General features: G+C 44.2%; 1 long non-coding RNA gene across 1 annotated transcript in view; it reads right to left on the bottom strand.

Annotated features, from left to right (window-relative positions):
* Positions 1–1,409: 1,409 nt before the first annotated feature.
* Positions 1,410–11,879, bottom strand: part of LOC115075757 — a 57,660-nt gene continuing 47,190 nt past the window's right edge. Inside the window, exon 3 of the long non-coding RNA XR_003852594.1 lies at positions 1,410–1,852. This is a non-coding gene — a long non-coding RNA (uncharacterized LOC115075757). The remainder of the gene's footprint in view (positions 1,853–11,879) is intronic.

The following is an 11,879-nucleotide window of genomic DNA, read 5'->3' as shown; positions in this document are numbered from 1 at the left end:
CTGAAGACATCAAAGTAACCTCTGATACCTCCCATTCATTTCCCAACCCTCAATACCAAAAGAAAGAACATCTGGGGCCATTCACAAACCTCCCAGTTCTCCAAAATGTAACTAATTACAACCAGTAATCACTAAGTGGGACCACCTAACAGTGCTTTACAATGGATCATGCTGCATGACTTGATGCACTGTGAAACACCATTTGGAAAGCAGTGACAGAGCTAGCAGGAAGTGTATGCATTCCGTCCTGATGGTGAAGACTGGGAAACTGGAGTGCTGAATTATCATTCTGCAGGGGTTGAAGACAATAATGAGTCAGGGGTGTGAGGGGATAGCTTTTGAGATTAGCATTTAGAGAGTGCTAGGAGGTAGGAAAGGATATGAAGGCCTTTTATTTTATTTTTTTTTAATTCAAATCTCTATTACTTTTTAACATTACAAAAATTGCAAAACAAATGAACAATTAAGAAAACAAGTCTCTTCATTTACATACAGAGCGAACATCTACTTATTCCAGCAACAAATCCTGTAAATTAATCTAGAGTGTTGCGGTTCTGGCCGCGAGCACCTCGGCCAGGCCCTTACCTCCGGGTTCCCGGACCTGCTCCCGCTTCCAGAGGCCTGGCTTGCGGCCTGGTTGGCGGCGTCCCCGCTGGGGCTGTGCCGCTGCAAGCCCTCCCATGGACGCCCGGCTCCTAGGCACACTCCACTTGGGCGCTTTTCTAGGCCGTTTCCCGCCAGTGGTGATTCCGCCCAACTTCTGACGTCAGATGCCGCGGCCTTGATAAGCTGGCCGCGGCCATCCAGTCTTCGCCTTGCAACGGGTTAGCCTCCCGGTTTCCTGTTGCGCTGTGCCCGGAGTGACTCGCTTTGCTTTGTCGCTCCGTTCCTGCTACAGTACCTGCTTGGTTCCTGCTTACTTGCTACAGTACCTGCTGGTTCCTGCTCACTTGCTACAGAACCTGCTGGTTCATGCTTGCTTGCTACAGTACCTGATGGTTCCTGCTCACTTGCTACAGTACCTGCTGGTGCATGCTCTCTTGCTACAGTACCTGCTGGTTTCTGCTTGCTTGCTACAGTACCTGCTGGTTCGTGCCTGCCTGCTCAGTACCGGATTGGTTCCTGCCAGCCTGCTACAGTACCCGGTTGGCTCCAGTCCGCCTGCTACAGTTCTTGCCTGGTTCCAGTACCTGAATCCTGCTACAGCCCCTGCCTGGTCCCAGTACTTGATGCCTGCTGCTGTTCCTGCCTGGTTCCAGTACCCGAGTCTCACTACAGTTCCTGTCTGGTTCCAGAACTCGAACCCAGTTACAGTATTGCTACTGTCTTAGTCTGGTTCCAGTTACCTGTCCTGATCCACAAACCACCTATGTCCCAGCGGCCGGGCTCATACGGGCTCCTCCCGGGGGAGTACCAGCTTCCAGGGTGAAGAGCATCTACGTCCTGCCTGAACATCTGCCTCCCGGCCTGCTACTCACTAGAGACTTTGATCATCTTTCCCTGTCTCCAGCAGGTCGGCCCAAGGGTCCACTAAACAAGGGTCCACTAAACAGAGACTCCCATAACATAGAGTACATATCATGTAAACCAATAAACCTTTAACTCATCTTAAACAAATCAGCCAGGAATTCTATGCTTTTAAAAACTTTGTTACATACTTTCTATGTAAATAAACACTCTCTCTTTTGGGATAATACTTAAAATGTTTCAGTTATTCTTCTTTGGCTGGCCTTCTCTGCTCCTTCTAGTAGAATGCAATTCTCCTGTAGGCTAAAGAAAGAACCAGGTCCAAATCTTTTCCAAGAGTAACCCAGCTCATCCATTTCTTTGGTATATCCTAAAAGGAATCTCACTGAGTAAAACAAGAATGTGAAAATAAATACCATATTGATGCAATATATTCACAAGATCTAACAAGCAGAGAAAGCATGCTTTGAGAATACTTTCCAGCATAGGTTTGCAGAAGGGGTAAATGTGGCTGTGGGGAGGTTTTTTGTAGGAATGTGTTTGGGAGAATGGGTATATGGAAGGGTATAGCTGGGGTGGGATGTGTGCGAGGAGATGTCTGTGTGGGTGTGGAGGTGTGTGCTTGGGGATGTGGCGACGTTTATTATGCGGGAGGTATAGGGCTATTTTTTGTGAGTGTGTGAGTGGGGTACATCTGAGGGGATGGATTGTAGGGTGTGTGTTTTTAAGTGGGTAGGGGGGTTTTGTGGGTGGGATGGGTTTGTGAAGGGGTTGTATGTGTATGTGAACTGTGGTGGCATAGCTATTTGAGGGTAGCACATATGGTTGTGAGGGAGTGTGTGAGGGCTGTGCATGAATGTGTGTGGCAGTCATGTGCAAGCTGAATGCACGTGGAGGGGTTGTATGAATAGGAATGTTTGGGTGTATATGTGTCTGTGTGTGTGTGCAGAGGTGTAAGTGGGTAGGTGTAGATGATGGGGTGTGTGTTGGGGGATGGATGTTTGTGTTTGGGTAGGTTTGTGTGTGTAGGTTCTGTAGGGGAGGTAATGTGTGGCAGGGTTGTGTGTGTAAGCAGGAGTTATGGGATGAATTTTTTTGTGGGATATGGTTGCAGAGATGTGGTTGGGGTGTGTGTGCATGGGGAAGGAGCAGTGAATTGAGAAGCTGCGTCATTTATGTTTATTTATGTTTATTTATTTTTATTTTATTTATTTAAATGCTTTTAAAATATACCGACATTCATAGGACATATCATGCCGGTTCACAATCAACATTGGAAAGGCGGAAGAGGAAATTACAAATAACAGGGAGGGGGGAGGTGGAGTAGGAAAGGAAAAAGGAGAGGATGGGGGCCAGGTGACAGCAAGCGCAGAAGTTGCGGGAAGGAGAAAGGTAGTGAAGTGTTAGGAGAGAGAGAAATTGATAGGAACTGTGTTAAAAACTGAGTATAAAAATTAACAAATTTACAAAATCAGCAATTCCATATGATGCATCAACAGATTAATAGGGTAAGGGAAGGGGATGTGGCAGTGGTAGGGGTTTAGGTCTGATTGGAGTCAGGGTATGCTTGTAAGAAGAGCCAGGTTTTGATGCCTTTTTTGAAGTTGGGTAAGGATGGTTCAAGGCGGAGATACGTGGGAAGAGAATTCCAGAGGGAGGGGCCGGCTATGGTAAAGGCTCTCTCTCTAGTGGTTGAGTGGTGTGCTATTTTGAGGGGTGGGATGTGTAAAGTGCCCGCTGTGGAGGCTCTGGATGGACGATTGGATGTATGGAAACGTGGTGTTTCCTTGAGCCATTCGTGGTCGTTTTTGTGAAGCACGTTATGGAGTATTGTAAGGGTTTTGTATTTTATACGGAAAGGGATGGGGAGCCAATGCAGTTCTTTTAAAAATGGGTGTAATGTGTTCTCTCTTACGAGTGTCTGTGATGATACGTGCCATGGAGTTCTGCAGGATTTGTAGTGGTTTAATTGTGGCAGGCCTAGGAGAAGTGTGGCAGGCCTAGGAGGAGTGAATTGCAGTAGTCCAATTTTGATAGGATTGTGGACTGCAATACAAGGCGAAAGTCTTGAAGGTGGAGAAGGGGTTTGAGTTTTTTGAGGATGTGGAGTTTATAGAAGCCGGCTTTTAGAAGGGATTTGATGTGTGGTTGAAAATTAAGGTGTTTGTCTAATACAACACCTAGGTCTCTTACAGATGGCAGGAGGGGGAGAGTTGTGGGGGTAGTTTTAGTAGTGACCTGTGAGGTAAACTCGGGTTTGTTGGAGATGAGGATGATTTCAGTTTTTGCTGTGTTAAGAGCGAGTTGGAGGCTGTCTAAGAGAGAGTTAATGGAGGCAAGACAGGATTCCCAGAAGTTTAGAGTTTTTTGGAGGGTTTTTTGCATGGGGATGAGGATCTGTACATCATCAGCATACATGAAGAAATTAAGACTGAGGTTAGAAAGTAGATAGCAGAGGGGAAGGAGATATATGTTAAAGAGGGTGGAGGATAAGGAGGATCCTTGGGGGACACCCTGGAGAAGGGGTTTACTGTCTCTACGGGAGGTGGAGGTGCAAATAGGTGTGCTGGAAATAGGTGTGTGTGTATGTATGCATGAGAGAGAGACTAGAATTGTTAGGCTGCTGTATCTCTTGGTCTTTGTTTAAATGTTACGAATTTAATATGTTGTACCCTATCTTAGGTGGATTTTTTAATTTAAAAAGACAGCAATAAAGCCAATTAAAAATAAATATGTGTATGTGGGAGTATGTGTAGGAGTGTAGGAATGTGCAAGTATCTGTGGAAGGTGCATTTGAATGTGTGTATGAGGGGCTGACATCTTCAGATGGGGATTTGATAGGGGTACTGAAGTTTTGCTGATACTTTTGGATTTAATAATAATCACAACCTTTGACACCGTAGATCATAGCATTTTGCTAAAACGTTTGAAAGATATTGGAATTGGAAACACCATTGTAAGTGGTTTGAGTCATTCCTAACAGGAAGAACCCAGAGGATAGTGATCGGAGGAGAGATATTGACTACTTTTAGTTTGAATACAAGTGAATTCAAGGGATCTACACTATCAGCCTCACTTTTGTAATGCTTATATTGCCCCAATTTGTCAGATAATAGCTGGGTTGGATGTGGGGTATCGTATATTTGCAGACAATATCCACTTTTCTATACCCATTGAAGGATCCCGTAGAGCCAATTCTTGACATAAATAGAATTGTTGATTTCTTAACTACTCTGAAAGGTTGATTGATAATAAACTATCATTGAATATGATTAAAATGGAGAATCTGCATTTGACAAGAGATCCGCTAAAGAGATGCCCAATAACATTTTGGTGGAAGGAGTTAGTATAGTCATCTCTAAACAGGTTTTGAACTTGTGGGTATTGATGGATACCAAATTGTCACTCCATCTCCATATAAAGCAAGTGGTGAAAAACTCTTTCTTCAAACTATAGATATTGCAGAGATTGCATCCTTATCTTAGTGAAAATGTTTAAAAACTATGGTTCATTCAATGATGATCTCATTTATTGATTACTGTAACACACTATATCTCAGCCTCCCTTACTCTACAATGTGAGCTCTACAGTACATACAGACCTCTCCTGCATGAATTATATCTGGGGTGCCTTTATATCAGCATATTGCTCCTATGTTGATTAAGAATCATTGGGTACCAGTAATTTGGAGGGTGAAATTTAAAATCATCATTATGCTTGTATTCAAGGGAATAAATGGTTTAATCCCACCAAGTTTCACTTCGGCTTTCAAACAGCCCTTTGAATGTTCCTTCCTTTAAGATCATATGACTTTATGAATCGCGAGAGTATTTGTTTTATGTACAAGGCTCCCCCTTATGGAATGCATTGCCACAAGCATTAAAAGGTGATGTAATTACTACCAAGAAAATGCTAAAAGCCATTATATTTAAACAAGCTTTTAATCTCTAGTGGTTTTTAGGGTTCAATAGTGGACAATGCAAGGCATCATAGCGGTATTTTATGACTGCTAAAATTTTGCAGGTTGTGTTTTAATTGTTATGTTTCTTATGTATTATGTTTTTAATGTTTATAGTTGAATTTATTATTCTTTGTTTTTATTATTTATATTTATATTTTTGCTGTTTGTTTTTTGCTGAGTGTTTTTATATAAACTGGCTAGAATGTAATAGGAATTTTATAAATATTTAAATAAATAAATGTATGTGTAGGAGTGGTGTAGGTGTGTGTGCTTTTTTAATCACCTTTTTGTGCTATTCTTCATCAGCTACTTCAGATATTTTCCCCAGTTCTGAGTCTCTCTCTGCCTGTATTTATTTATTTTGAAATTTATTTGAATAATTTTTATATACCACACTCTACAATGGGGTTAGGTTGAAATGGTTTACATAATGACATACATAATACAAGACATAAAACCAATGTAGATATATTAAATTAAAATAAAATCAACATGTCATAACAGAACAGAAGTGAGAGACAGTAGCAGCATGATGTCTCAAGGGTGTAATATAGTTGAAATCAGTCAGGCACTGACTGTTTAAAAGAGATGGAATATAAACAGGTTTTCAGATTTTTCTTAAACTCCTTGAAGTTAGGTATTAGCCTAAGGGAATCAGGTATAGAGTTCCAGAGAATAGGGCCTGCAACCGAAAAGGCATGCTTTCTAGTAAGATCAAGTCTGGCCAGTTTGACTGAAAGGACCTCGAGAAGACTTTTATTCATAGAATGGAGGTGCCTTGCAGGTTGATACATGCTTCGACTGGAGCATAACCAAATTGCGGATTTCTTATGTATAAGGTTGTGAATAATTGTAAGGATTTTATACAATATTCGCAGTGATATAGGAAGCCAGTGTAATGAGCAAAGGGCAGGAGTTTTGTGATCTCGTATTTTGCACTTATGAGAATGCGAGCAGCAGCGTTTTGAACTAATTGTAGAGGAAGTAAAGCAAAATTGCTTACCATGTAATAGGTGTTATCCCAGGACAAGCAGGATGCTAGTCCTCACATATGGGTGACGTTACTGACGGAGCCCTAGTGCGGGAAAACTTTCTGTCAAAGTTTCTAGAAACTTTTGACTGGCACTCTGAGCCCACTGAGCATGCCCAGCATGCCATGATATTCTCTGCCACAGGGGTCTTTCTTCAGTCTCGTATGTAGCAATAAGCTTTAGCAAAAATAAAATAATAAAAGGTAACATACCCAACTCCGTGGGGTGGCGGGTGGGTTTTGTGAGGACTACATCCTGCTGTCCTGGGATAACACCTATTACAAGGTAAGCAATTTTGCTTTATCCCAGGACTAGCAGGATGCTAGTCCTCACATGTGGGTGATTAGCAAGCTAGAGGCTGAGTCATTGTGTATTGAAGCAACAGTGAAGTATTGTTGGTGAAAATGAGTCAGCCGAAGATCACAGCAGGTTGGATGTAGAAGGAGTTGGGATTAAACTAGAAACAAGTTCTTTAAGACAGATTGTCCATAAGCTGAATCTTGTCGTCCCTGTTTGTCCAAACAGCAATGAGCTGCAAAGGTGTGAAAAGAACTCCATGTTGCTGCTTTACATATGTCAAGAATTGGCACTGAACGATAGTGTGCTACTGAGGTTGACATTGTTCTTACTGAATGTGCCTTTACTCGCCCTTGGAGAGGAAGGCCTGCTAACCAGCTGGATAGAGTATGTTTACCCACTGCTTTACCCGGTTTGTTTGGATCATAAGATACAAAGAGCTGAGTGGATTTCCTGTGGACTGCAGTGCAGTTTAAGTAAAATGCTAGCGCACGTTTACAGTCCAAGGTGTGTAAGACTCTTTCTCCTTGATGGGAATGAGGTCTTGGAAAGAATGTGGGTAAAACTATGGATTGGTTCAAGTGGAATTCCGTAACTACCTTGGGAAGGAATTTTGGATGTGTACGGAGAACCACTCTGTCATGTAGGAATTTTGTATAGGGTGAGTACGTGACAAGTGCTTGTAACTCACTAACCCTTGTAGCTGATGTAATGGCTATGAGAAAGATAGTTTTCCATGTGAGAAATTTAAGATCACAGGAATCTATGGGTTCAAAAGGAGAATGCATGAGTCTTGTTCAAACCAAATTCAGGTCCCATTCCGTTACGGGTGGACGAATTGGTGGTTTAAGGTGAGTTAAACCTCTCATAAATCTACTAACGAGAGGTTGCGTGGAAATAGGTGCATCTCCCATCTTGTTATGGTAAGTTGTGATTGCACTTAAATGTACCCGTACAGATGACGTCTGGAGACCAGAGTCTGAAAGATGGTACAAGTATTCTAGTAGAGAAGTTGTGGAGCAGGAGAAAGGATCAATACTCTTTTGTGTGCACCACAAACTAAACCTTTTCCATTTTGAAGAATAGTTCTTTTGTGTTGAAGGTTTACGTGAAGCTAGAAGCATTTGAGATACATTGGTGGAAAGATTGAGTGGTTGTGAGATCAAGTTTTCAACATCCATGCTGTCAGGGATAGGGATTGAAGGTTGGGATGGCGCAACCGACCCTTATTCTGAGATATGAAATGGGGAGCTACACCCAGACGAATTGGATCCCTGACTGAGAGGTTTAGAAGTTTGGGAAACCATACTTGTCAAGGCCAATACGGGGCTATGAGTATCATGGACCCCTTGTCCTGTTGTAGCTTCACTAAGGTTTTGGTTATGAGTGGTATCAGAGGATACGCGTATAATAGGCCTGAGGTCCAAGGGCGAGCAAAGGCGTCCTTGGTTGGCTGGTTTTTCTGTTTGTGTAAAGAACAGAAGTTGTCCACTTTGTGATTCAGGTGTGATGCAAAGAGGTCTATTGTCGATTGACCCCAACATTGAAAGATCCTGGTCGCTACTGAGGGATCCAGTGACCATTCGTGTGGTTGGAATTGATGACTGAGTCGATCCGCTAGTACATTTTGGATGCCTGCCAGCTAAGTGGCCCGGAGAAACATTGAGTGTGTTAGGGCCCAGGCCCAAATCTGTGCAGCTTCTTAACAAAGGAGATTCGAGCCCGTGACTCCCTGTTTGTTGATGTACCACATGGCTACTGTGTTGTCAGTTTGGATCAGAATAGTCTTGTGTGAAAGGCAGTCCTTGAATGCATGCAGCGCATAACTTATAGCTCGAAGTTCTAGGAAATTGATTTGAAATGTTGTTTCGAGTTTTGTCCGTCCCTTGGGTTTGGAGATTGTCTATGTGAGCTCCCCAACCCAAGGTGGATGCATCTGTAGTTAGAGTTATCTGTGGGACTGATTGCTGGAAGGGTAGGCCCTTGCGCAAGTTGTCCATGTTTGCCCACCAGAGTAGAGATGAACGTAGCTGGTGGGTTACTTGAATTGGATAATGTAGTGGTTGAATGGCTTGGATCCATTGTGATCTTAGAGTCCATTGGCTAACCCTCATGGCGAGCCGTGCCATAGGAGTGACATGAACTGTGGAGGCCATATGACCTAGTAAGGTTAGAAACTGATGAGCTGTCGCTTCTTTTTGTGTGTGTCTTCTTGAGTGAAAGTGTCTTTGCCCGATTTTCGGGTAGAAAGGCTCTTGATAGGATAGGGTTCAAGTCTGCACCTATGAATTGAAGTAGGTGAGATGGAGTAAGGTGGGATTTTTGATAGTTGATGAGAAAACCCATGGAGTGAAGTAGGGAAATCGTTCGACTGAGAGAAGTGAGAGCTCCCTGTTGAGAGTGACTTCTGATGAGCCAGTCGTCTAGATATGGAAAGACATGGACACTTTGTTTGTGCAAGTGTCCTGCTATTACTGCTAGACATTTTGTGAATACTCTGGGAGCAAAGGTTAGTCCGAATGGCAGAACTCTGTACTGGAAATGTTGATGCCCCACCATGAAGCGGAGGTATTTCCGATGAGGAGGGAATATTGGAATGTGAGTGTAAGCGTCTTGAAGATCCAGAGAACAAAGCCAATCTCCTGTTTGAAGAAGTGGAAGCATGGTGCCTAGAGAAACCATCCTGAACTTTTCTTTCTTCAGAAATTTGTTGAGATTTCTGAGGTCTAGGATGGGACGTAGGCCTCCGGTTTTCTTTGGAATGAGGAAATAACGGGAGTAGAATCCTCTGCCCTGCTGAGTCCGGGGCACTAGCTCTACAGCCCTGGCTCGCAGAAGGATGGATAATTCTGCTTGTAGATTGATTAGCTGAGACTTTTCCTGTAGAGAAAATCTCGGTGGAGATTCTGGTGGAATTGAGAGGAAATTGAGTTTGTAACCTCGAGAGACTATGGAGAGTACCCATTGGTCTGATGAAATTCTTAGCCAATGATCGTGAAAATAGGATATTCTGCCTCCTACTGGAAGGTCTGGTCGAGGATTTAGGAGGTGCTTTTGTTCTCTGGTTTGTGTTTCAAAAACCGACAGCTGGCCCTGTCTATGGAGGAGGTTGCGGGCGAGTAGTTCTCAGTTGTCTGGCTTGGGAACGTTGTTGCGGCCTAGTGGACCTGCCCCTGGATGCTTGGGGGTAGTACCGTCTTTGCCGGTAGTATGAGCGTCTGGGTTCTCTCCTGGGAGGACGACGAGGAGGCTGTGTAGAGGTTTCTTGTGGGACCTGTGAAAACAGACGTAAGGTCTCTGTATATTCTTTTAGTTGTTGCACAGCATCCTGGACCTTTGAACCAAAAAGGTTATCCCAACATATGGCAAGTCAACAAGTTTGACTTGGACCTCAGGCCTAAGGTCAGAGGCCTTAAGCCATGCCCATTGTCGAGCGCTAATCCCAGCAGCTGCTGTTCTGGAAGCCATCTCGAAACTATCGTAGGCCGCCCTGACTTCATGTTTCCCGGCCTCTAGGCCTTTATGAATTACGGCCTGTGCTGCTTCCTGAAATTGTGATGGTAAAGATGTGGTGAATTCCTCCATCTGCTTCCACAGATTCCTCTGATACTGTGTCATGTAAAGTTGATAAAAGGAAATTTTGGCATTTAGGATAGCCCCTTGATACACCTTCCTACCCAGGGAATCGAGAAAGCTGTTATTTTTCCTGGGGGGTTGAAGAATGTGGACGAATACGTTTGGATTTCTTCTGTGCAGATTCCACTACCACGGATTGATGTGGTAACTGTGATTTTTGATATCCCGGAGCAGCCTGCACTAAGTATGTGGTGTCTACTCATTTGTTGACAGCAGAGACAGAACATGGGTGCTCCCAGATATAATGCTGGAGATCCAGAAGTACCTCATGTATTGGGATAGCTAAAACTTGTTTTGGTGGGTCAACAAACTGAAATACTTCCAAAGTTTGTTGCCTTGTATCCTCTTCTGCAACCAATTTAAAGGGGATGGTATCTGCCATCTCTTGTATGAAGGTGGAAAATGACAAATCCTCTGGTGGGAACTTTTTTCTTTGTTCTGGAGGTGAAGGCTCCTACATGAAGTCCTCAGAGGATGTATCAGTATGATCATCGTCCCAGGTGTCATCCGGATCATCCCTGTATGGAGAAAGCGGGGAAGATCTGGGTGGAAGATGAAGGCCCGAAGGTCCTGGTTGTGGATCATCTGATGGAATTACTGGAGAAGTGTCCTCTAATGTTTTTGGTGGAAGGGTATCGATGACATCTTGGTATCTTTTCAAGAGACGTTGAAAAAATGCCAAATCATGTTGTTCTGGAGCTTCTGGTAGTGGCTGCATCGATGGCATGGTAGTCGGTATCGATGCAGGTATCAATGGAAGTGCTAGCAATGGTGTTGAAGAGGTTAACGGTGCTGGCATCGAGATTGGCCTCGATGAACCTGTCGGTATCTGTGCGTAGATCGACGTCGACGCTGTAATCAACCTCGGTGCGGGCATCGAATTCGAGCCTGGCACCGGCATCGACACCGGCATTGGTAAGTTTACCGGCATCGGTGCTGCGGTCACCGGCATCGGCGGGAACGCTGGAGTTGCTTGTTGTTCCTGAAGAGCCAGAATGACCGCCTGTCTGATAAGGGCAGACAATTCCGGTGTTACAACTGATGGAGTCAGAGCAGTTGTACGCGGTGGCGGAGGCTGTGATGGTAGATCCTGCACAGAGCCCGTGGATGCTCTGGTGTTGATGGTTCCTGAGAAACAGGCCCAGGCGTGGTAGGAACCGAGGTATCTTGGCTCCGTGGCCGTTTTGCCGTCGATTCTTCCGGGGGAAGAGAAGACTCAGACGTCGATGGACAGCGGTGTTGATGACGATGTTTTGTCTTGTGTTGATCGATGGACTTCAGCGATGCCGTAGATGATGCCGGGGAAGGATGGTCCCCCGATTCTCCCGGGCGATGTTTTATGAGTAAGACCCGTTTAGTAGCTCCGGCCGGAGACGATTTCGATGTCGTTGAGGGAGATGGAAGGAGTTGAAGGTGGAACAAATGTTCCATTTTCTCTTGACGAGCTTTTCTTCCTTTTACTGTCATCTCCGTGCATTTTGGACAGG

The sequence above is a fragment of the Rhinatrema bivittatum genome, chromosome 1, assembly GCF_901001135.1.
Source record: "Rhinatrema bivittatum chromosome 1, aRhiBiv1.1, whole genome shotgun sequence".
Classification (NCBI taxonomy): domain Eukaryota; kingdom Metazoa; phylum Chordata; class Amphibia; order Gymnophiona; family Rhinatrematidae; genus Rhinatrema; species Rhinatrema bivittatum.
This window is presented reverse-complemented; position numbering and strand designations above follow the sequence as displayed.